This window comes from Anguilla anguilla, chromosome 4, assembly GCF_013347855.1.
Source record: "Anguilla anguilla isolate fAngAng1 chromosome 4, fAngAng1.pri, whole genome shotgun sequence".
Classification (NCBI taxonomy): Eukaryota; Metazoa; Chordata; class Actinopteri; order Anguilliformes; family Anguillidae; genus Anguilla; species Anguilla anguilla.
The window spans coordinates 29,000,840-29,023,739 of NC_049204.1; the positions used below are offsets into that span (position 1 = coordinate 29,000,840).

The following is a 22,900-nucleotide window of genomic DNA, read 5'->3' on the forward strand; positions in this document are numbered from 1 at the left end:
AGCAAACACAAGCTCACTGACATCTATTTTTTGAAAAACACTTCTCTCGATGTAAGCATTTTAGCTGAGGTATTGACGATTGTTCTTCTAAACTGAACTATTTTTGTCTGAACCATCTTTGTAGTTTTTTTTTGCCAGGTACCTGTATACGACTTCACAAAACATCTTTCTCTAGAAATCCTCCATGATCAGTACATTAAATATGGAGCTATTTGTGAAACAGTGACAGCACAAAAGATCACTCGAAGAGACGAAAACATGAAGAGTTGACGAGAACTGAGGTGTCATCTTGAAACTCCCGTCTCACAGGACATCCACAAACAGAAAGCTCAGAGCGTTTTGGAGGATAGTCATTGTGGTATCATTGTGGGGCATGTGCATGCACAGTACGGTATGATTCATGTAAAACAGAGGCAGGGCCAAAGTGATTGAATGTCATTACAGTATACCCTCGGGTAGCACAATTTCTTGTAAATCGCTGAGCCACAGTATTAAGACAACCTCTTTATTTCACTCTGCTAAACAGAATTAAACTGTCTTTTTGGAAATGAGCAATTGTTCATTGATTTTAATCAGTCTGCATCTATGAATCATGTTTTCTCTTTTAAGAGAAAAAACCTGCTGCTCTCGGAAAATGTGAAATGTATTTGCAAAAATGGAGCATCGCGTAGTTCTGGCAGGTCACGAGAGTCAAGCGCTCCGGCCGAATCAGCTGATGGCTCAGCTGAGTGATGTTCGCCTATCACAGTACATTCACTAACAGGGCGGTCTACTTAAACAGGCTCCCTCTACTCATTCGGCTGCTCCTCCTGCATGCAAGCGCTGCACGTTGCTTCGTAAATCCCCTCCACCACCCCAGCTCCATCCCCATGCGTCAAGAATTTGCATTCTCCATTCCTATGTGTTAAGAAGTTGTATTGCTCCATCCTTATATGTTAAGAAATTGCATTTGCTCCATTCATATGTGTTAAAAACTGCTTTGCTGCTGGATCTGTTCTGTGTGTACCCCCTAAGGGGGGGTTTGGCTGCTGGCCTCCCGGCCTTATCCACGCGGGCTGCATGGTTGGCGGGAGAGCTCCAGAACAGAGCCATACCGCCAAACATAACTGTATTGCCTTTATTGTCAATAAAGTTCTACTTGATGACAGTGGTCCTGACAGAAGTCTGCATGGGAAGCATGATACAAATGTAATCGGATTTCATATTATGTATTAAAGGAACATAAGTGTAATTATACTGCATTTTTGTTTGTATTTCATTTTTTACTTGACTATAACTTGATTGCATGTGTTGCTTTAACAGGAGCCAGCGTGTTTAATTATTCTATAACTGTAGCTACTTCTTTTTGTGGGGTTCAAGTTCACTTGTGGCGGGAGCATGCAGAGCAGGCATTGGTCGATGTAGGAAGAAAAAAATTTGTGGGCGACTTCAGCTGAATTTCTCTAACATAGGTCAAATGAGGATAGAGAATTCTTGAGTGCAATGATCTGAGGGAAACATCATGAACCCAGTGGAAACCCAATAGAAAAGAATGATTACATTACATTACTGGCATTTTAGCAGATATTCACAGCAATATATGCAATTTTATATTTTTTACATGGTACCCATTTACACAGTTGGACATATACTGAAGTAATTCTGCTTAACTACCTTGCTCAAGGGCACCCTGGTATGTACTCTGTAATGTCCTTTGTCTTAGAGGTAAAGGTATGGTGCAGACAACAGCCCATGAGGACCCAGGACACCCAGTGATGCCCGAGACGCTAATGAATGCTAGTCGAGGAATTCCAGTGTCTTTTGAACTCATATGGCAGCAGATTTAGGAGATATAATGCATCCCAAAGTATTCCTAACCAAACCTTACCAGACACGATGTAAGGCAGAATTAACTACCTGCAAGCAATCCCAGTGCCATCTGAGGAAAAGGAAAAGGCAGAAGGATGTACATAATTGACTAGAAAGTGCTGGAACATCTACATAGTGAAACCAAAATGTATTAAAATACCGTTTAATAAAAGCTGAGAATCTGCACTTTAACCACACGTGGATTGTTTGATTACAAATCTAAACGTTTGGAGCACAGAGCCAAATCAAGATATATATTTAATATATAAAGATATATATGGGTTGTGTGTACACTGGGGGAGCACATTTGTGTTGAAGTACTGCTGCTATGAGGATGAAGTAAACTGACTGTTCCATCTGCATAAAGGCGGTGACTTATTTATGTGTGTAATACACTGGCAGAATGAGCAATGACAAAGAAGGAAAGCAACAGGGTTTAAAACTCCTCTGCTACAGTTGATGGATCCCCTACATCACTTGTCGAGGGGCAGAAAGAGACAGTTTATCTGAACGCTTATCTTATAACACAACAGACAATTAATTACTGCTCTTTCAGTGCTGTCATTCTATTAATACATTCATATAATAATAATAATTATTATTATTATTATTATTATTATTATAGCACCTTTATAGCACCTTTTCAGAGCCCAAGGTCACTTACAGTTAAGAGGGTAAAAAACAGTACGTACAATAAGTATAGAAGGCAAAACAGATACATAAGACAGTAATACAGAAGGGAGTACAGAATAAAGTACGAACAGAAACAAACATACAAATCAAGGCAATAGTGAAGCTAAGGGTAACATATACTGGTGGGCTAACTTACTCGGTTTGAGTGGGTGGGGCTGAAGACCGAGCAGGAGACTTCTTTGATTGTAAATACAGGCTAAAATCAAGAAATCCTGAAAGGAATATCCCTTTATCTATTTCAAATACATGTATGCAAAGTATTAGAAAAGACTTAATGGACCAGTAGTAAATGTCTTCAAAGAAAAAAGGTGACATGCAGTTTAATTGAGGAATTTTAGCATTCTAGCTCAAATTTGGCCTTGGGTTTTCTACTTGCACAGAATAACCCTTTCAGTTCACAGCCTTGGCCTTGCCTTTCCGGGTGTGAAGTAATAAAACGGAGTAACACAGAACTAAGGGTAAGAAAGATACACTGTATCAAGAATCTAATTTGAAGGCAGCAAATTCTGCCTCCAGTCTATGGGTCATAAATAAGCCACAAATGTACTCTCCTTGCTCTAAGCAATATCAAATACGGAATACTGGCATTCTGAAAATCTCACTTAAACAAGGAATGACAGAAGTGAGTCAGAAGTAGATTTCTGTGTCACAGGCAAAGACCTCGGGGATTGAGCCCCTGTCAGTCAATCAGTGGTAAGGTTGGGTTACTGCCCGGTAACATGCGCTGCATTTACATGCCTGTTGTTTCCAACGCATCTGAGTGGCAAGTGTGAAAAACCGAGGATTCCATCTGGGAGTACCAACCTCCCAGAACGCTTTTATGTACAGGTCTGAAGTTTTAACCTATATACTGTAACAACTGGAAATGCTGGGAAGGAACATTAGTGATATTGAGTTATCATTCAACTGTAAAATGATAATAATAATAATAATAATAATAATAATAATATATAGGAAGGAATGTGCAACAGAAATATTAATTTCAGGAGAAAGACTACATTTTGTTTACAGAGTTACAGGCTTTATTTCTTAAAGGGGGAAAAATAGCACCCAGCTTTGACTACACATTTTGATCCTGTTAGAGGTTTTGAGCCATTCTTTGTGCTACTTACCTGTCCTTGGATGTGGTGCGTGTGCCGGTGTGCGTGTGTGTGTGTGTGTGTGTATGCATGTGAGTGTGTGTGAGTGTGTGTGCTCCTCCACACCTTGGCCTGTCACTCTTATTGGGTCTGAAAAACATAAACAAGTGGAATTATTGGTTGGTTACAGTAAATGGTGTTAGTAGAATTTCTGTCTCCAAGTCCGGTAAACCTGATATGCTAGGTAGAATGCGTGTCATAACAAAACAAAGCAGTCTGTTTCATTGCACTCGTAGCCGTGAAACCATCTGCCGCGCTAGCCACGTGTGTGTGTGCATTTACTTGTGAGTGGTACGTTTTTGGGAGGAGCTGAGGGGGAGGTGAGGGTGGCGATACAGTCCTGACCACGCCCATACAATCCAAATGTTTTTTCAATACAGATGTTGCGTGACTTGAAATGTGTGTTATCATAGTTATTGACATTACTTTGAATAGATATTTGGTGGACGTGTAGTGGATACATCCTGCTGCGATAATTTATTGTTATTTATTTGAAATTGATTTATTTATTTCAGCCCCTTTACATTCACTTTAAAATAATAATTATACTTCACTTCAGTTTTTTTTCTTCCAAACCACAGTAAAATAAAAACGCCGTACCATACCATATATACACATGCACACACAGTGGGTGAGTACATGCTTGATAAAGGGATGATATATTGAAGGCACATTTCTTTCTCTTCATTGACTAGACTGCTGCCTTCCTCTCTATGACGCACCCTCTCTTTGATCAGGGCGATTACTGTAATTGCCACTCTCAGATCTTTCAGCAGGAAGCCTTACTAGAGCGCGGAGGACAGGGTTCAGAGGACTGCCCTGCTGCCTGCTGTCACACAGGGGCTCTGATGCTGATTAGAGACCCTAATTGAACATAAAGAGAATGGCAAATAAAGGTTGCTTCCAATCATCACAATAAGTGCAGACATTAATCGCTAAGGTGCCGCACAAGCCTGTCCCAGAGCACAAATCTGAGCAGCTCTGAGTGCACAAAACATCCGGGGAGTGGTCTGGAATATTCTGAATGCCAGTCACCGGCTGGACGGTCTGTAACATTTCTTTACTTCACTGGCAGCCAATCACAGCCCTAAAGAACGATTGTATATTCATCAGCCTGTCGAATTCTGAGCTAACAGCACCTGAGGGGGGGGGGGGGTGGGGGTGTATGGATTATTGCACCTTTATTATTAAATGCAGAATAGTGAAGAAATTACGAGATTGTTTCAGATGTGTCTACAGTGACAAATGACTATTAATTTCAGTTCTTTTAAACAACTGTTCAATTCAAATAATTGCTACAGGTCACACATTCTGTTCATGTTCAACTTTATATGTTCTAAAGAAAACAATTTTCAAGTGTCACAATTTCAGATATTTAAACATTTATTATTTAACATAATGACATCCACTTCCACCATTTTTAATAATCATTCAAACCTTTTTTTTTCTTTTAAGGAAAGGAAAGACTCATTACCACAGTCATGCTAACCTATAACCACATACAGCATAACCAAACTCATTCATTGCCATACAGAGGGATTAATGGTCCACTGAGAAGTACTGGAGAAAAGCATCTTCACAGTGTTTTGGTGGTCTGCAGGTCTTGTCATGTGACTAATGTAAAACAGTGCTTGATTCCCATTTTAACACAGAGACATTCCCTCTAGTGCTTGTTCTCCTCTCACGCAAACTTGCTCTCACTTCTGTGCAGTGCACTTACATTGCCTTATCCTCAAGCACCAATCCAAACCATATGAGCTCCCTTCAGATTACATTAACCGGCAGGGGTTTGGAGATGCTTTCATGGCCTATTGAACAAACATCTGAACTGCGATATTACATTTAGCCTGCATTTATTCTTAGTAGCGAAAAACAATATTAACTACATGCTTCACCGAGGCATATCGGAACAAATACAGCCAATTAAATTTTATTTTTCCAATGAATCCATTGCTTGTGTGTGAAAATGAATAAGATAGCTTAAACGGAGCCTAGGATATCAGGATATGTTGGATCGTTCGCTTCTCACTTTACGTTCGAAGGGCATCTTCTCACTAAATTGCAAATACTAAGTTCACCCCATCTAATGTAAAATTACACTTCTACTACAATGGTGGCATTATTCAAACCGGCCTCATTCAATCTTACCGCATTTCTTTCTTAACAACATTGATCTAAAGGAGAAAATCAATAGCCATCCATTTCCTTTGGTAAGAGATTTATTTATGGTGAGGCAATACTAAGGAAAATGGTGACGGACAAATTCATGGCCCCAACTGGTCCACTTGCTGCATTCAAACCGCATCCTTTTGATCAAAATTATCTATAGTCTTCCGGCCATGCCCTTGCTAATTATCCATTATCTATGGCAAACCTATTCCACATCAGCTTTGTGGAACTCCAATGTTCTAACTGAAGCTGAATAAAATGGATTAGTGCTTGAAAAGAGCAAATCTAGCACAACCATTTGAAAATTGAGATTCAATTAAGAAGCTTGACTTTGGTTCATTTCAGGTTTTAAGGGTTGTCTACTAGACACAGAGATCCATATCACCTTTATCTGTTCATATCAAACCCATTTGTTCAGTTCAGTTCAGTTCAGTTTTATTAGTCATATGTAGGTTTGCATCCAACAGTCAAACCAATTTTCTAAATATAGAACATAGGTTTCTCTTGTTAATATAGTTCTGAAGAGCAGCCTCTCTGTGGCCAAAGACACTGCCCTAGTAGGGGGAGGGGGAACTTTTTAGATTGTCCTCCCCCACACATAAGTTCTCATGGGGTGACATCATTGTGAAAGCATCATTAGTCCGTCTCATATGAATAAGCACTCTATGCAAGCTCTCCGCTTTCCAACCTCAGGACATCCTCTCAAGCATGTGACTTGGTGCTATTAAGGAATTCACTATTAACTCACACAGTGGCCGCTGGGTATAAAATAACAATCTGAACAGCCCTGCAAAAATAACAAAAAAATGTCTGATGGCCACTTTCTGACTGAAATTACCCCATTATCAGTCTGTGACACAAAATAAGGCTCAGTGCACTAATTGGACATTATGATGGTAAATCTGTATTAATGTTACTTGCATTGATAGTGTTGGTGAATAAAGAGTCCCGGCTGGCTTTCAGCGAGTAACAGACACAGCGCTGCCAGAAGAAAGCTTTTCCCATGGCAACCCTCGTCTCGAAGAGGCATTCCTTAATCCTGCCAGTTCAATGTTGCACTTGTGGGAAGAGAAGCCGTGGACCCCTGGGCCGGGCAGAATATTTCCTTTGTGTGGAAGGCGATCATAGGAGTCCCTCCAGAGCAACGGGCAATGCCCCTGTCAGCCGAGCCCCCACGTTACAGAGAAAGCATGGCTGAGAGAGGCCGAAAACCACCGGGGGTCTACCACACATTAATGGCACTCTCGGTGGATCACACGGCACTATCGCACACATATGGACATACCTGCAGGCACGCACATATAAATGACACACACAAACATACACAGACGCAGGCACGCAGGCAGGCATGCAGGCATGCACGCAAACACATATTCCTAATAATACGACATTGGCTCTGGGAAATTTTACGATTCGAAAATTTGACAAACCTTGATATCCCTTCACTCAAACCTAATGATTTATAGTGCACTGAATTGTTGTATGACACAATCTGATCATATTTTAACATGGTAAACATATATCTTCCTTAAATTACAGTTAACGATTCCATTAATGTCAGAACAGCTTTAAGAATACATATTTTGTGAAAATGACTAGGATACTGTTTGCTTTGCTTGTGCAAATACAGGCATTTCTTTCAATTTTTTAGTTACCAGGAGTGTTCTTTTGATTGTAGAATAGTACACAAATAATCGTGTAGGTACACAGAATTGTACACATCAAAAAAATGGTACTCTTTTCATTTTTAAATATTTTATGTATTAGTATTGCCTTCAATTGGTGGTATGGAATTGGAGTTCTGAGAGACGCAGCCAGTTGTAAGCATGTCTATAATTGAATTCATAGCTGTAAAGGACTGGGGGGGAGGTGTGCCAGACACTCTCAGACAGGGGTCAATAAACTGGTGGAAGCAGAGGAGGGGTCGGGCTCAACCCATGTAACCTATATAAGCCAAGGGTGAAGAAAATCTCCTTGAATTTCAGATTTGGTTCTGTGTTTTCCTTCCGAGCTTCAGATTTAAATGACACAGCATACCTGTATAATGGCAAAATATTTCTGGCTTATTACATTTTTTCTTCAAGTCACAATAAAGTGGATCTATTTTTATTTTACAATTGACTCTTTCTATCTGGAAATGTCTGGGCCTGAGTTCACAGCTGCCGGCTGATTGGCTTTCCTCACACATCTGGCAAGGAAGAAATGATCTCAGCAATGAAATGGCTTCAGTGCATTTAGAAATGTTCACTGCAGGAAATCTTCTGCTCCTAAGTACATCTTAATATTCACAAAGTGCTCGTGAAGCCATTCAGTTCAGAAAACCGCACTTGTGACCATAAGTTTGAAAATACTGGGTGCTACATGGATATTTTAACTGCAAGGAAGTTACTTAATCTAATCTGCTCCAGTAACACAGTTACATTAAATGACTTCATATGCATAGTGCGATATGTTGGAATTTTGTTTCTGTATTTATTTAAACGAAAGCAACTGGCTTAATATTTAAACACAAGTGATGCACATGTCAACACAACAGCAGATATTATTAAATTATTTTATGCTATGACTTTTATACTACTTGTCATATTCTGACCATGAAAAGAACTGCAAAGAATTTGAAAGTCTATTATTTTACAAAAACACACAGCTCTGAGAGGGAGAGAAGCTTTACCTTGACCTGGTGAAGAGAGGGAGAGGTGGAGAACAGTGGGACTGGACTGGGCAGGTGTCTGTCCTGTGGACCCCTTTGAAAAAAGGCAAGTAGATTACCATATAAACATGTGAATTATACCATTAATATAGCAGACTGAAACCCACTCATGTCAAGGTAGCAGAGTACAGTTTCACCCCATGCAGATAGCAGAGACATTGTTACACACAGGTACAGCATAAACAGAAGAAAACAGTGAACATGGGCCTGATGTTCAAAAAGGGTATTTATTATGACATGCATTGGAAATATATGTATTATTTAGTGCACCTAATGTTAATTTCAGCCTGATGGCATGTCTGATGGATGTATATGCTGTGACTGAAAAACCTATGGTGAGCTACATGAGGGACTGAAATATGTCTGTGAAACCAACACTGGAAAAATGCGGCTCAAGTTATTTCTATTGTTCTGCCTCCTGGGGTTCCTGTCAGTTTCATCAGACACATATTTCACGTGAACATCTAGGGTGGTCCGCTGTGGCACGAAAAAACAAGAACCACGTATACATACACATAATGACTTTCAGATTTGCCCATATAAGCCTTCATTTGAGTGATTCAGATGCAAAGCAACATCCTGGCATCTTGGCATGGTTTCTTAGTAAAGGTCAGCCCTTTCTGTGGCACATCCCTGAGTTTCTGTTCTGTTTGCGTGACACTTTCACAGCCGTGTTTCCTTCCTTAACGACCAGACAGGCACAGTTACTCTAGAACTTTCTGATGACAGCGTTTAGCCTCACATTGAGCACAGTTCAAAAAACAATTGATACAATTTAAAACAGACCTTGCATTATGAGCATATGCATTGCTGTGATACTTGAAATGCCATACACGGTCAAAACTCTGTACATTATCTGTCGTTAAAGTGACAGATGCTTATTTTGCATGTTCTAACAACATCCTTGATCTCAAGCACTGCTCAAATGAGAGAAGCAGAGCTTCTCTTATAAGCCTGTTATCTTAACACTTTCAATTGGCTCTCAGGAACACGGCTGAAAGGTCTCTACGCCACCTGAACAAATATTCATTAAATGAACCTAGTCTATCGGTTACCATGTTACTCTGAGGGTGATTCTAGAACTATTTATTTTAACAAATTGAATTTTTTTTCTGGTCAGCAAACTCAAATAAAGCCTCCCCTACTTCAGATCTATGACAATTTATAGAGTTTACATTTTTGAAGAAATGTAACTTTAAGTCAATGGTTTCATACAGTAACTCAGTGGTGAAAGTAACCAAATTAAAAGCTTAAAACTAGAGCTTAAAATTTGAAAGGCTAAAAAAGAAAAATAACATCACTAAAATTCTGTAAATACAAGAGATACTACCATACTTGCTGTAAATACAGTAATTATTTATCTTAAGATCTGGAATCTAGTATCTGATGAACCATTGCATGGAGAGCACTGGTCCCAGCTATACAACAAACAATGCTTTATGTGTACTGTCCTACACATTCTGCAACCGAGACCGCTCTCCTGGCCAAGCCTAGTGGAGTGGACCTGACTGGGGTGCATCCAATCTCAAAAAGTGTGCAAAGATAAAGGTTCCTATGGATGCTGCTGAAACAATCACAGCATCACTGCCTGTGGTTTACTGCCATGCACCAATGCATCCAACTCTAGGTTGGATTTGACTGCCTCTGGTCTGATTTTCTGTTCTTTTAGTGCATTTTCCTCTCTTGTATTTAAGCCATGTTCAATCTCTAGCCTCTTATTTGCTCAATTTCCACATTCCTCCTGTATCACCTCAAAATAAAAAAAACATCTATGTGTGAAACAGAGAGAGAGATTTAATTCAGACAAGACTAGGACATGTGACTTCAAGCACATGAATTAAATGCACACTGACAGAACACTCAACAAAATGGCTGCCAGTGCCATATTCAAACAGGGTCTAAATCCATGATTCAGTTAAACTATTATTACATTATGAAACAAGAGAGGATATGAATGAATCACAGAAAGTTACGTACATTTAAACTAATAAACCTTGTTTAAATAACATACAGTTGTTAAGGTTTACAATTATTATTATTTGTATTTTTACTTGGAGGTTTTAAAGACCTGGAGAATTAAAAGTTAAATTCCATCATGTCTAAATTAACTGTTAAAAGAATAGAGCACTATTACGGTGTATGGTGTTTTGAAAGAGACACAACTTCCCCCTCAAAAACAAATTGATTCGGATTGTTTTACTAAAACCTTATGAAGCACATTACTGTTTGAACTTTCATACTGTTTGAACTTTCATAAAGCACTGATATGCCTAAACTGAATTATGCCTGTGAATATGCCGAGCGGTGTAGATAGTACATCCCTTTTCACGTAAGAAGAAAAGACACACATTAGCAATTTGCAGCATCATAAAAGGTGGTATTATCTAATGGTCACATTTTATACTAGAGAGAGACAAATACTGCTTTAACTAACTGCCAATGCTAATATTCTCATTTCACGAACCAAGACACCTTTTTATCTCCTGCAAGGTGTGTAATATCTTGCATTAATCATTCATCATCATTACTGCTGAAGCACTAAAACTACAAAAAACCATCATTGCCAACTGTCCTTAAAGTCTGTTCATTATGTAAATCTGCACCTTTTCTTTACTTTAGGCTTCATTCACAGGCAGTTTAATTTAGAAAATCTAATAAAAAGGAATGGCTCACAACAATATTCTGTTTCCATAGATATTTTAGACACACAGGGAGTAGAAACTGGAAGCAAAATTTCCTTTTTTATACAGTTTTTGAAAACAGAAGTTAAATGAACTAATCTGTGCTGTGGATAAAAATGAACAAAAAACAGAACACTGTAGTCAGTAGCTAAGGAAGTACCAGGGTTTCCGCCAGTGTATTGCAAGCCCGGCGGGCCGCCGGGCCTAAATTGGCCCCCCGCCGGGCCTAAGCATCCGGGATTCTTTTTTTTTAAATGTATTTTTAAGACGTTTTTTAAACTACAGTTACGGTGCAACTCGGTTGGAAAGCTCACCAGCGACATCTGTTGGTTAAAACGTGAACGCACTATAGGAAAACAGCAGGTCTGTTCCTCATTGTGCATAGAGTGATGTTCAACATTTGATGCTTCCAACTATCACAAGCTAACAGTACCTAGCAAGGCACAAATTCTTTAGTAGGCCAACTAACCTCGTTGCAAACTGTGTTATCACTTCATCTTGTCGGTAAGTACATTCTTTTTATATTAACTTAAGCAGTGTGTAGGTAACGTTAAACTAGTATCATGAATGTAATGTTCGATACATTGTAACATTACATGATTTATTAATCGCCATCGAAATAACGACTTCACTTGTTTATTAATAACGTTAGCTTGATTACATTGATGTGCACGACAACGTGGTCATTTAGCTAACTTAGCTAGCCAGCCAAACACTCAGTAACACAGATACATAGATATTTTGTTGTTGTTGAAATGTGCCCAGAATTCCAAAGCTATTAGTAGGCAGTGTTGTGCATATCCCACTCTTACAGCTCGTTTCCAGGCCCAAACCACTGCAAAGAGAGCAAACTTTATTTTGTCAGTGACATTTCCTTCTAACATCTAAGACGGCAATCGCAAACACAACATTTATTTTGCCTTTTTGTATAGCTATTTCCATAAAATCGCATTTATTATTATTATTTATTGGTAAAAACATTTACTTCATATCCAGGGAGATAGACAACTACTTGCACGTTACATGACATGTGTAGCCATTTAGTAATACGATCGCATTTCAGGCTAGAAAATAACCCGTTAATCCAGAGAAATTGCTGAGTTGTCTTTATCGCAACAGAATGGCAGCCCGGATCAAATTTGTTGTGAAAGCTGCCATCCAAAACAAACACCTGAGAGAGCCTGCCGGCGTGCGTGCCTCCCCCAAGGCGTTACGTCATTGTTTTGCAATGCGCAGCTGTCGTAAAACATGCTGGCTTCGATAAGCAGAATCGATAAGCTTGGAGCCATACGATTCCAATGAATAGGACAACTTGGAACCGGTTTGCGATTCCCATCCCTATTTAAATGTGCCCAGCATTCCAAGGCTTGTTGTAAGATTCAGTAGCCAATCAGGACTTGAATACAAGTTTTTGTAGAGTGCAAAAACTTTGATATTATTTATTTTAATTTCTTTTGTTGTTGTTGTTGAAATGTGCCCAGCATTCCAAGGCTGTAAGAATCAGAAGCCAATCAGGACTTTTTTCAGGTTTTTTGTAGAGTGCAAAAACTTTGATATTATTTATTTTAATTTCTTTTGTTGTTGTTAAAAACACAGCATTCCAAGTCTGTACATTGTTGTCAGATTCTTTGTAAGACTATGCTATGCTGTAAATAGTTGTTGATTTTTAAAAATGTGTATTGAATAAATGACTTATTTATAACAACATTCACATTACGTAGTTATATTTTCAAATCTCCAGTCAACTTTTAGCACTGACTTAATGTAGGGCCCTATGGAATCTGTGTTATAGCTTTTTTAAATGCTCAATTCCGTGATTCTTTTATCACAGAAACTATAGGGCCCTACATTAATGCTGCCATCAGTCTGTTGCTGGCCCGCGCTGGACCCCCATCAAAAGATACTTGCCACCGGGCCTAACAATTTTTCTGGGGGAAACCCTGAATACCATTTCTGAACTACAGCAGTAAGTTAATGATAGTACCTACATTGTTCAAACTAAAAATGTTACTTAAGAATAACATATACCTTGGTACAAAAGGATGTTCTGGTTCAGCCCAGCTGCAATAAACTTCTTAACTTCCAGTCGCAAACAACTTAAGTGCCTCTTTATCTTAGAGCCAAGCTGTGCTGACTGAGTTAAAATCGATTAAATACCTAAAGAAGCAGTTTGAAAATATATTAGCATTTTATACAAATTAACTCATGTTGTACAATTTTTCTTGCCAACAATTTCTCTCTAATATTTTTATTTGCATTAAAATCTAATTTACTGCACAAGCTATTGATAACATTACATTTGAAAAAAATACGTAGCATATAGATAAGCTCAATGTTTCATACGACATGCACTTTTTAAAGGAGCAATAGGTCATTTGAAAGTGCCCAACCCAAAAGCATGACCCAAAGCATGACACCACCTTCTACATGCTCTCAATCAAATCTCTGCCTAGGCAACTGGTTGCCAGGTTCTCTCACAACCTGTGTCTTTATACGCAGTGGCGGTACAGCCATTAAGTGCGATGGGAAGTCTACTACTGTAGCACCCAAAATGTCAAGTGATGAGCCTTATGTTGGACAAGTAATGAATAATATATTTATTTAGCAACGTTCAATATATTATAGCAACGAAACTGCACAACCGAACAGCTAGGCTAGCTATCACTACCATGGCACTAATACTGTACACTAATACATCCTAATATAATATATATCCTCTGTGCTGTTAAGCTTAGAACATTAATTATAACATTTCCAGGAGCTAAAATATTTTTTTAAAAACACATAGGTAACAGTTTAATAATGGGTGGGATCACCAACAGGACAGAGTACAAATGTCAATAATATCACATACTATATTAAGAATCCTTTCAACATCAAAAATACCAAAAACCACTTAACAAAAAGCCACTTGTATTAGGATGTTCACATTTTTATTATTTTTTTTGCATTCAAGTGATTTTTTGATGTCACTCCGCAACATCAATAACTTATTTGCCATTTCAGAAAGCAACCACTGACTACACAGTGGTATTTTATATGGGTCCCATGTAAAAGTGAAGAGTGAAGAGAAAATAAATTAAATGAAATCCTTATTCCCTCTATTATTGCATATTTGTCACTCTGAATAGTTTCAGATCCTTCATGTAATATCAAACACAAAACACATTTTTTGAATTATCATTTAATTTATGCAATGAAAATGGTACCCAAACACACTTAATAACTGGTTTCACCACCTTCAGCAGCAATGACTGCAACTCAACGCTTCCTATAATTTGATATCAGTCCTTGACACATTGCTGTGGAGGAATTTTAGCCCACTCTTCTTTGCAGAACTGCTTTAATTCAGACAAACTGGAAGGTTTTCGAACATGAACTGCTTGTTTCAGGTCCTGCCACACTATCTCTAGTTGAAGTCAGGACTTTGACTAGACCACTCCAAAACCTAAATTATGTTTCTTTTCAGTGGACTTTTATGTTTTGGAACATTGTCTTGTTGCATAATCAAATTACACTTTAGCTTCAGTTCACGGACAGAAGACCGAAGATTCTTAAGTATTTTCAGGTGCAGAGTAGGTGGTTTGAAGGAACCTTCATGGTTCCTTCAATAATGGCAAGTTGTCCAGGTCCCAAGGCAGCAAAGCATCCCCACACCATCACACTACCACCACCATGTTTGACTGTTGGTATGATGTTCTTGCTGTCAAATTCTGTATTGAACCTGTGTCATCCAAAAAGTTCTACTTTAGACTCATCTGTCCATAGAACATTATCGCAAAAGGCTTGGGGATCATCCAGTTCTTTTTTGAAAATTCTGAGACAGGCATTGATGCTTCCTCTTGGTTAGCAGTAGCTTTCACCTTGCTACTCTCCTATGAATCCCATGTCTTATTTTGAAGACATGAACACTGTCCTTACCTTAAGCTAGACAGGCCTGAACTTCTTTGGATGTTCTTCTGGGATCTTTTGTGACGACCTGTATGGGTTGTAGAAATTTTGAGAGGCCAGCTACTCCTGGGAAGATTCACCAAGTGTTCTCCATTTAGAGATAATGGCTTTCGCTGTGTTTCAGTGGAGTTCTAGAGCCTTTGAAATGGCTTTGTAACCATTTCCAAACTGATATATTTCATGCTTTTTCTCAGCTCTGTTAGAATGTCCTTTGATTGTGGCATAGTGTACTTGTAGAATCTTTGTGGTGACTACTTCACTATGATGGTAAGGATCAACATGACTGAGATTTAGAATCAATAGGGCTGGCTGCAGTCAAGCCTGGGTGTGTTCAATCAGCTGAAGTAAATTATCAATTCAATTTGGTTAATTAGTTGTTGAGTAACTAAGGGTGCGATTACTTTTTCATATGGGTGTTTTATACTTTTTTCATTAAAAAATGAATAATAATAACAACAACAACAACAACAACAATTTGTTTTGTGTTAACTCAGTTTCCCTTTGCCTAATATGACATTTTGTCTAAAGATCTGAAACCAGTGTGACAAATATGCAATAATAGAGGAAATCAGGAAGGGGGCAAATACTTTTTCACACCACTGTATCCACATAGAATTTAAGCCTGCTGTGGAACAAACACAAAAATGGAAGAGGCAAAACAGAACAAAGGTGTTCCAATAGAATACCCATTTTTTCTCAGCATTACAAAATGATACTGTGTTCTACAGAACATGCAGCAATGCTAGGTCTATTCCCAAAAGAACAGAGCTAGGCCCTGAATTCAAACCTGCTGTGCCGCACAGCACATAAAATGGTTTCCAAACAAAATGATCATATCGCTCATTTCAAAGATGATAAGATGCAACTGGTACCATGCCATTAGCACCTGAAGATAGCTCCATCTTCACTGGCCGAATGAGTGGATCAGTTTTACTGAAAGTGACTCACCTCTACCAGTATAAGTGACAGACGTTGAATACATAAGTGACAGATCTTCACCGTACGGGCACTTTTTTAAGAAGCTTACAAAAAAAAACATCATAAATGGGGACCAGAAATAAATCCAGTAACCATTCCTCTCACTGGTGTTTTCCCAGCTTCACAAGGCTAGTCTTATAAAACATTGGTGTGCATCACTAATGATGAGGACTCCACATATGCTTGCCACTTTTCTTTCATTACAACGTATTCATGCCGTGGAAAAAAGACCACCCAAATGTCAATGTAATTTGAAACAACTGTACAATGAAGCCATCTCTACAGGCTTAACAAAAAAAAAGTTACACAAATGAAAGCTGTTGATATGCTTCCAAAAACAGGAAGTAAATAAGCACAATATATTAAACAATACATCAAATTAATTTTTTCACTGTGGTCCATTTTGGCCTTTGCCTTATATTAAAAACATTCTGCGAGTGGTAAAAAAAAATAGAATAGCATAAACAACATGGGATGCCTAGCACAGCACAATTCTTTTATTCATACGCAACCGCAGCTATGCCACAATCTGAATAATAGCGCCTTCTTTATCATATTAAGCACAGTGTACCAGTAGAAACATGTCTCAAAAGCTCTGGACCACCCAGATCTGCCATCTAAACAACTTTGTTAGAGGTTTAATTGTCTCCATCCATAGGCTGTCCACCAATTTAGAACAAAATAAAATAAAGCCACTGCACGAATAGGCCAACTTCCTTCTGCGTGTCTAGCTGCTTACTTCTGATACAGTAGAAATATTTAACATGTTAAACAGCCATCACAATTTACACAAGTAACTGGTACGTCTCCAGAATGATTATTTCTGGAAAACCAAGACATATGCTACATTGAAAAATTAAGCTTCTCTCAAACTGGATATTTCCAAAAAAGTAGATAGGGGAGCTCCATTTTGTGCCATGGATGTAGTTTAATTAAGGACACAGACAAAATGAATGTGACTGCGCTGCTGTTGGCAACGTAGCCGTTTGCCAGCCCATAATAAGACCACGGCAACCTGCTGTAGCAGGCCTATGCACTCTGAGGCAAGGGGAAAAAAGGAAATGGTTTTACTTCAAAGAAATGTCTCAAAATACTTGATGTATCAAACAGTGCACAGAGGTAGGCAGTGAGATGAAAGGGTATAATAAAGGCACAGACATTGTAATAAAAGAGGCTCCACTGAAGTGAGGTGTTGTTTTGACTACATGCTTCTCCAAGTCTGTAATTTAAATGGCAATATGGGGACAGGCAAGTAAAACCCAGACAGGGGCATGGTAAGGCCGGGTGCCCTATACTTAGAACATCCATCTATACGATGGCAACCTTCTGATCCCTCTGCCAAATTAACTGTATGTTTCGTCTGGGAAAGGTTAAGACGGTCCAATAAAAGAGGATATCCCAACAGAAGGTACAGCCTCTTAAAGCCTCTTTGAATTTATGACTGTTAGGACAAATTTGAGAGGCCATTAGCAGCAGCTCACAACCATAAATACTGCAGCTGAAATCAGCATTGTCTTGAGTTAATGCAGACATAACACTGAATAACATGTAACTACATGGCATGCCCCCCCCCCCCCCTCTTCCCCCAAGTACATATTTTTGTCTCTACAATGCAGGGCAGTCAGTCACAACTATGTAGGAATCAGAAAGTTATACATTTTCAAGAATCCTGAACATTACAATTAAATATTAATGTAATGTACAGAGTGCTACACAACATGATAGCAGTTTTGCTGTAGTCCATCTCCCTCTCCTACTGCATAGTACTGGTGCATACACCATCATTGTCAGCTGGATTAATCCAGTGCTATTTTACAGCAGCTAACTGCAGATGTTATCAAGATCCCTTTTGTAGAAGCAATATACGCAATGACCCTGACAGGTTACAAGCTCTTCCTGACAATAGAACAAGGAAAGGTGAGTAATCTAATATAGGCTATGTGAAAAGCATTAATCAGTGTAAATCAGCTTGGCTGAAAGTACAAAACAGAGCCATGCTTAACAGTCATACAATCCCTGAACCATTTGGACTAGCAAAAAGATTTCATCTTCATTTTAGAGCAATCTCCTGAGTTTTCACATGGTAGTAAAGGGTGCATTGTGGGGTGTTTTTTTTAATGAGCAGCCTGCAGTAGCTTCCTTGTGTTAACACATAACAGTAAAATGGAACTTTGTCCTTCCACACAGGCAATGTAAGAGCTCAGTGTGAGTGGCACAGTGGTGAATCACCGCAAAACACAAGAATGCTTGTTCAGATCATACTGGAAACAGTGCATGTTCCCCATAAAGTTGGACAGCAAACCAGAGTGAGGTTAGTCCAGCCGGTTCATCCCATACATCTGATAAATTTACCTGGCAAGGAGGAGTTAGAGAAGATTCCCCCAGGGTGGGAGAGGGGGTGCAGCATGGAGCCCCGCCCTTCCCCCTCATTAATGTTCCCTAAAGTCTAGCTCCAACAGTAACAGTAAGGTTTTTGGACTCAGGATTTAAAGCTGACATTTACTAAGAAGGTACCCGGGTGCACGACTGTTCAATCCAATTAGTCCTGAGCCAGGATATTGACATATTTATGGTGTTATGAAAAGGTTAGATGAGAAGCCCTTCTCCATATGGATTGTTTCTGGTCCTGGTCACGTAAGGTCTCTCAAACTGCTGCATAAGCTTAACTGCATCATACGTAAGCACAAAGTTCTGTAGAGTGCAGTACTGTTCTTAATACCACAGCTAAATGCATGGGCAAAAAACTGAATACTGAAATTCACAGCTGGTGTGCTGAAAAACACTCGAGTGACTCCCTTCACCGTGACAAATCCAGATTGAATGTGTGTCACGGACAGACTGCACTATCATCATACAGATGTGCCTTAATAAATATGAACTGCCGCCCTGGCCTGGGCGGACATACTGTGCTCACGCTGATGTGCAATTCACAGAATATTATCTTCATGAAACCCAGTTGGGTCAATCCACCAAAAGCCCTAGGAACACCTGGTTTCTTCTCCCAGCAGGGTCTCCCTAATTCTGCCTACACTGTGAGGGCAGGGCGGTGGGGTGAGGAGAGGTCCCCTATGTCCTGTTCAGGCCCCGTGACCCATGTGGCGAGATTCATTTAAGCCCCAATTCAACATTCGACACTATGAATCGCTGGGCCTTAAGAACAGAGGAGCGGGTATTTGGTCCCGAACGGCAGCCATGTTACACGGTCAGCTGACAGGCACAAAAAAAGAGAAAACAACTTGTTAAAAAAGGAGAAGAAAAAAAGGTTATTTGTTCAACATGCTTGCTGAGGTTTCCCATTGTAAATAGGTTGCCCCTACACCCCTAAATCCTTTCATCATCCCCCCTTTAAGAGAGAGTCTTTTGTTTGCCTGGGATTGGAATCACTTGGCACGGAACAGCAGTCAAAGGCATGAGAACTACTGTTAGCACAGTGGGACAAAACCAGGACAGGGAGGACACTGGGATAGAATCTGTGTGTGAATGAAGAACAGGAAGCCAGCAGCTGGAGGGTGCAGACCTTGTAAAATAAAAGTGGCTTCGGAACAGTTATTAAAATCTAAAAAAGGAAAAGGGGAAGGAGAGGGCGGAAGAAAGAGGGGGACATGCCATTTGTTTCAGGGAGCTTAGCCCCTTTGTGACAGCTGCGTCAACTGTTACCACAGAAGAAGAGCGGCTTTTGGAAGAAAAAAGAAATTATAGTCTTCTAGCCTCCACTTTATACACCCATGTTACCAATAATCCTCCAGTCCCAGCCTGTCTGACCGCTTGACACACTGGAGATGATTTACTGTTGCTTTTATAGAGGATAAAATATCCTCTTGTTCTAAGTGGTTGTGGAGGCATCTTTGAAATACAAAATGGCAGCAGAATAGCAAAACTAATTTCCACTTTTTGCCCCATAAGTTAAGATCATTTGGACTAGAATGAAAACAGAAAGCAGACTTTCTTTAATGTGTCCCACTGTAAAAATAGATTTGATTTGAGATTTAAAATAAGATTATGCTCATAAATTTACATACGTTGTAGATAACGTGAGAGAAACCCAGTCTTAGCGAATGAGGAACACCTGCTACAGAATTGAATTGGTTTAATTCAGTGAATTCAGGCAGCATTTTAATATAGAATTTTCTGAGTACCGTTTTATTTTTGTCTGGCTCACATCTTCATTCACATTGGAGGTGATGCAGGGATATGAAAGGATGAGCATGATGAAGTGGACGTAAGGCAGCAGCTGCACACAAACAGGCCGTGAACCAAGCCTTCAGACAGGGAGAAAGCGCCTTATGCTGGCCTTACACTTGACAATATTTTCTGCGATTTCAGTCTTAGAAGTCGTCGTAAAATCCTGCCAGTCTTACTTCAGCCAGCCACACCCCCGTCGTGACTCACGATTAGTGTGAGGTTGTATTAACACGGCTCCGACTGAGTTTGCAACGGTCTTTTTCTCATCTTGCTCATTCTGTCAAAATCAAACACATTTAATCGTAAGTCTTTAGTCATTGCTCGAAAGGTCTGTAATGGTCAACGGTGAGATTTATAATCCTATACTGCCAGCAGCCAATAGGCGCGCTGTCTTTGTCTGGCATCAACACACCAGCAGTGAAGAGGCTTGAGTAGTATTTTTTATTGATATTTCAAGTGTATAATACAGATATTCACATAAACAGACAAAGGAATGAATCAATACCACTAGAAGAGGTCAGGAGTTCACAGAAAAAGAGAAAACAAACCAAAAAATGCTAATAAATATCTTAAAGTGATTACATGTGTCAAGAGTCTTTATAGCTTTGGAGTTATTAGACCAGAGAGCCTCTAACAGTAAACATGGCAATGCTGACAAGAAAGCGTCTTTTCTGAGTTTCCAAGAGGAAGTGGAGGGCTAAGATTTTTTTTTTTTAATCTCCACAAGAATTCTATTGGAGTCTTTTAATGAGTGAAGCAACATGATTTCCAGTCTTTGCAGACTCTTAAGATGCGTGTGCCTCCAGGACTAAAAGCCCATGACTGATTAGGACAGATTGTTGTTAAATGTGAGTGTGTCAGACTTTAGCTGTCTAATGTATGCGAGGCATAAGGCTCAGACAGGTGGGGTGGGGTGGGGTGGGGTGGGGTGGAGGGGGGGAGGACGCCAGAGCAGGCTGTCGCTCCCTGGAGGCAGGACACGGCACGTTGCCCAACACATACCCACACACAGACACAGGCAGAGCTGCAGCCGCAGCCCAACAAACACCCCCCACCCGCACTCAAACACGATGACAAACCAGAGAAACCCTACCTTCATCGGGGCGTCGCACTCCCAGCACAGCTGCGCCTTCCGTCTTCCTCGGGCCCTCCTCTGCCGTGGAATATGACCGCAAACCACTTTAGGGCATCGGCCTCTCCCTCCGCCTCCCTCCCTGATAACCTACCGAATGCAAAAGGATGAAGAACACCGATAAAGAAATCGCTCCGGGAAGACGGAGCGGTCCGAAGATGCGAGGAGAAGGGGACATCAATTTCACTTATCATTCACAGGCCACGCGTACGGCACGCCGGGGCCTCCGCGATCGGGCTCCATCGTCGCGTGGAAAAGAACTGATTCAAAAGGACGCAGGAAGCTCACGAAAACAAACAGGGATGCGAAACAAAACAAACCAGCGCGAACGGGTTCTCGTTTTCGCCAGCACCTCGACGGCTGGAGCACGCGGCTGGCGAGCACCGCTTGACGAACCCCCCGTTTTCCACACCCCGGCCAGACGGTGGGGTACACTGCACTGCAGAGAGGGAGCTTCAGTACACAGGCTGGAATCTGGCACTGCCGTGTGCTCTCATAAAACTGCATATGGCTGCATTACCATTCAAGTGCAGGCATATTTTTTAGGTATATATGGACAGCTAAAGAAGAGAGTTAAACAGCTTTTACACAATGCACAATGAACAGTAAACACTAACCCACGCATGCATGCACGCACACGCACGCACACACGCACGCACGCACGCACACACACTTCAGGACATTGAAGTCACAAGCTGTCCTGTGTATCAGTAAATAGACCTTTTCCATATTTAATCTACATTCTTGCCCCCCCCCCCATAAAGAAAGAGAGGCTGTGACAGTGCTCCATTGTTTGCGCCGCTCGCTCTCTCTCTCTGGTGGTTGTGAGGCAGGTCTGGACAAGCGCAGGGAGGAGGGGTCTCCCAGCCATTTTTCAGTCTCTCCCGCTTCTCTACTTTTCTGTCAACTCAGCAATACCAGAGGGGCTTCTAAAGGGGGACAGCAGAAACTCCTGCCCCTACGGCAACTGCTGAATTAAAGGCCACTGCAACCACCGCTGCCCCTTTCTACAGCCACCGACTTCCCTGCAGCACAGCAAAAATAAGAGCACGACAAACAAAGAAAGCAATGAAATAAGATACAGCAGAATATAGTAGCCAATGTGACCTCAGCTAACTAAAAAACCTAAATGAAGGCCTTCTTATTTTTAGCACTAAAATACTCAAATCATAGAACACAAACAAATGTTAAATGCCATTTAAGGCTGTTGCTCTAAAATGCCCTCAGTCTTGTCTTTAATTTGGCTCCAATTTAAAGGACATTCTGGCACGGAGGTCACAGGAAGTCTGACCAGTTTGAGTCGTGCTTCACTTAAACCAAAGTCTTTTACAAGTGTTGTACGACTTATATTTTTATGGTGAAAGACCTGGAACATAGCATGAACCTTTCCTCAGGAAGAGATAAACTACTCCTTTTC

At 40.2% G+C, this 22,900-nt stretch overlaps 1 long non-coding RNA gene across 1 annotated transcript in view; it reads right to left on the bottom strand.

Moving 5' to 3' along the window:
* Positions 1 to 1,109: 1,109 nt before the first annotated feature.
* The window catches only part of LOC118226425, a 31,859-nt gene continuing 10,068 nt past the window's right edge, over positions 1,110 to 22,900 (bottom strand). The window contains exons 2-4 of the long non-coding RNA XR_004765039.1: positions 21,445 to 21,573; positions 8,521 to 8,593; positions 1,110 to 3,770 (exon numbers count right to left, since the gene is read on the bottom strand). This is a non-coding gene — a long non-coding RNA (uncharacterized LOC118226425). The remainder of the gene's footprint in view (positions 3,771 to 8,520; positions 8,594 to 21,444; positions 21,574 to 22,900) is intronic.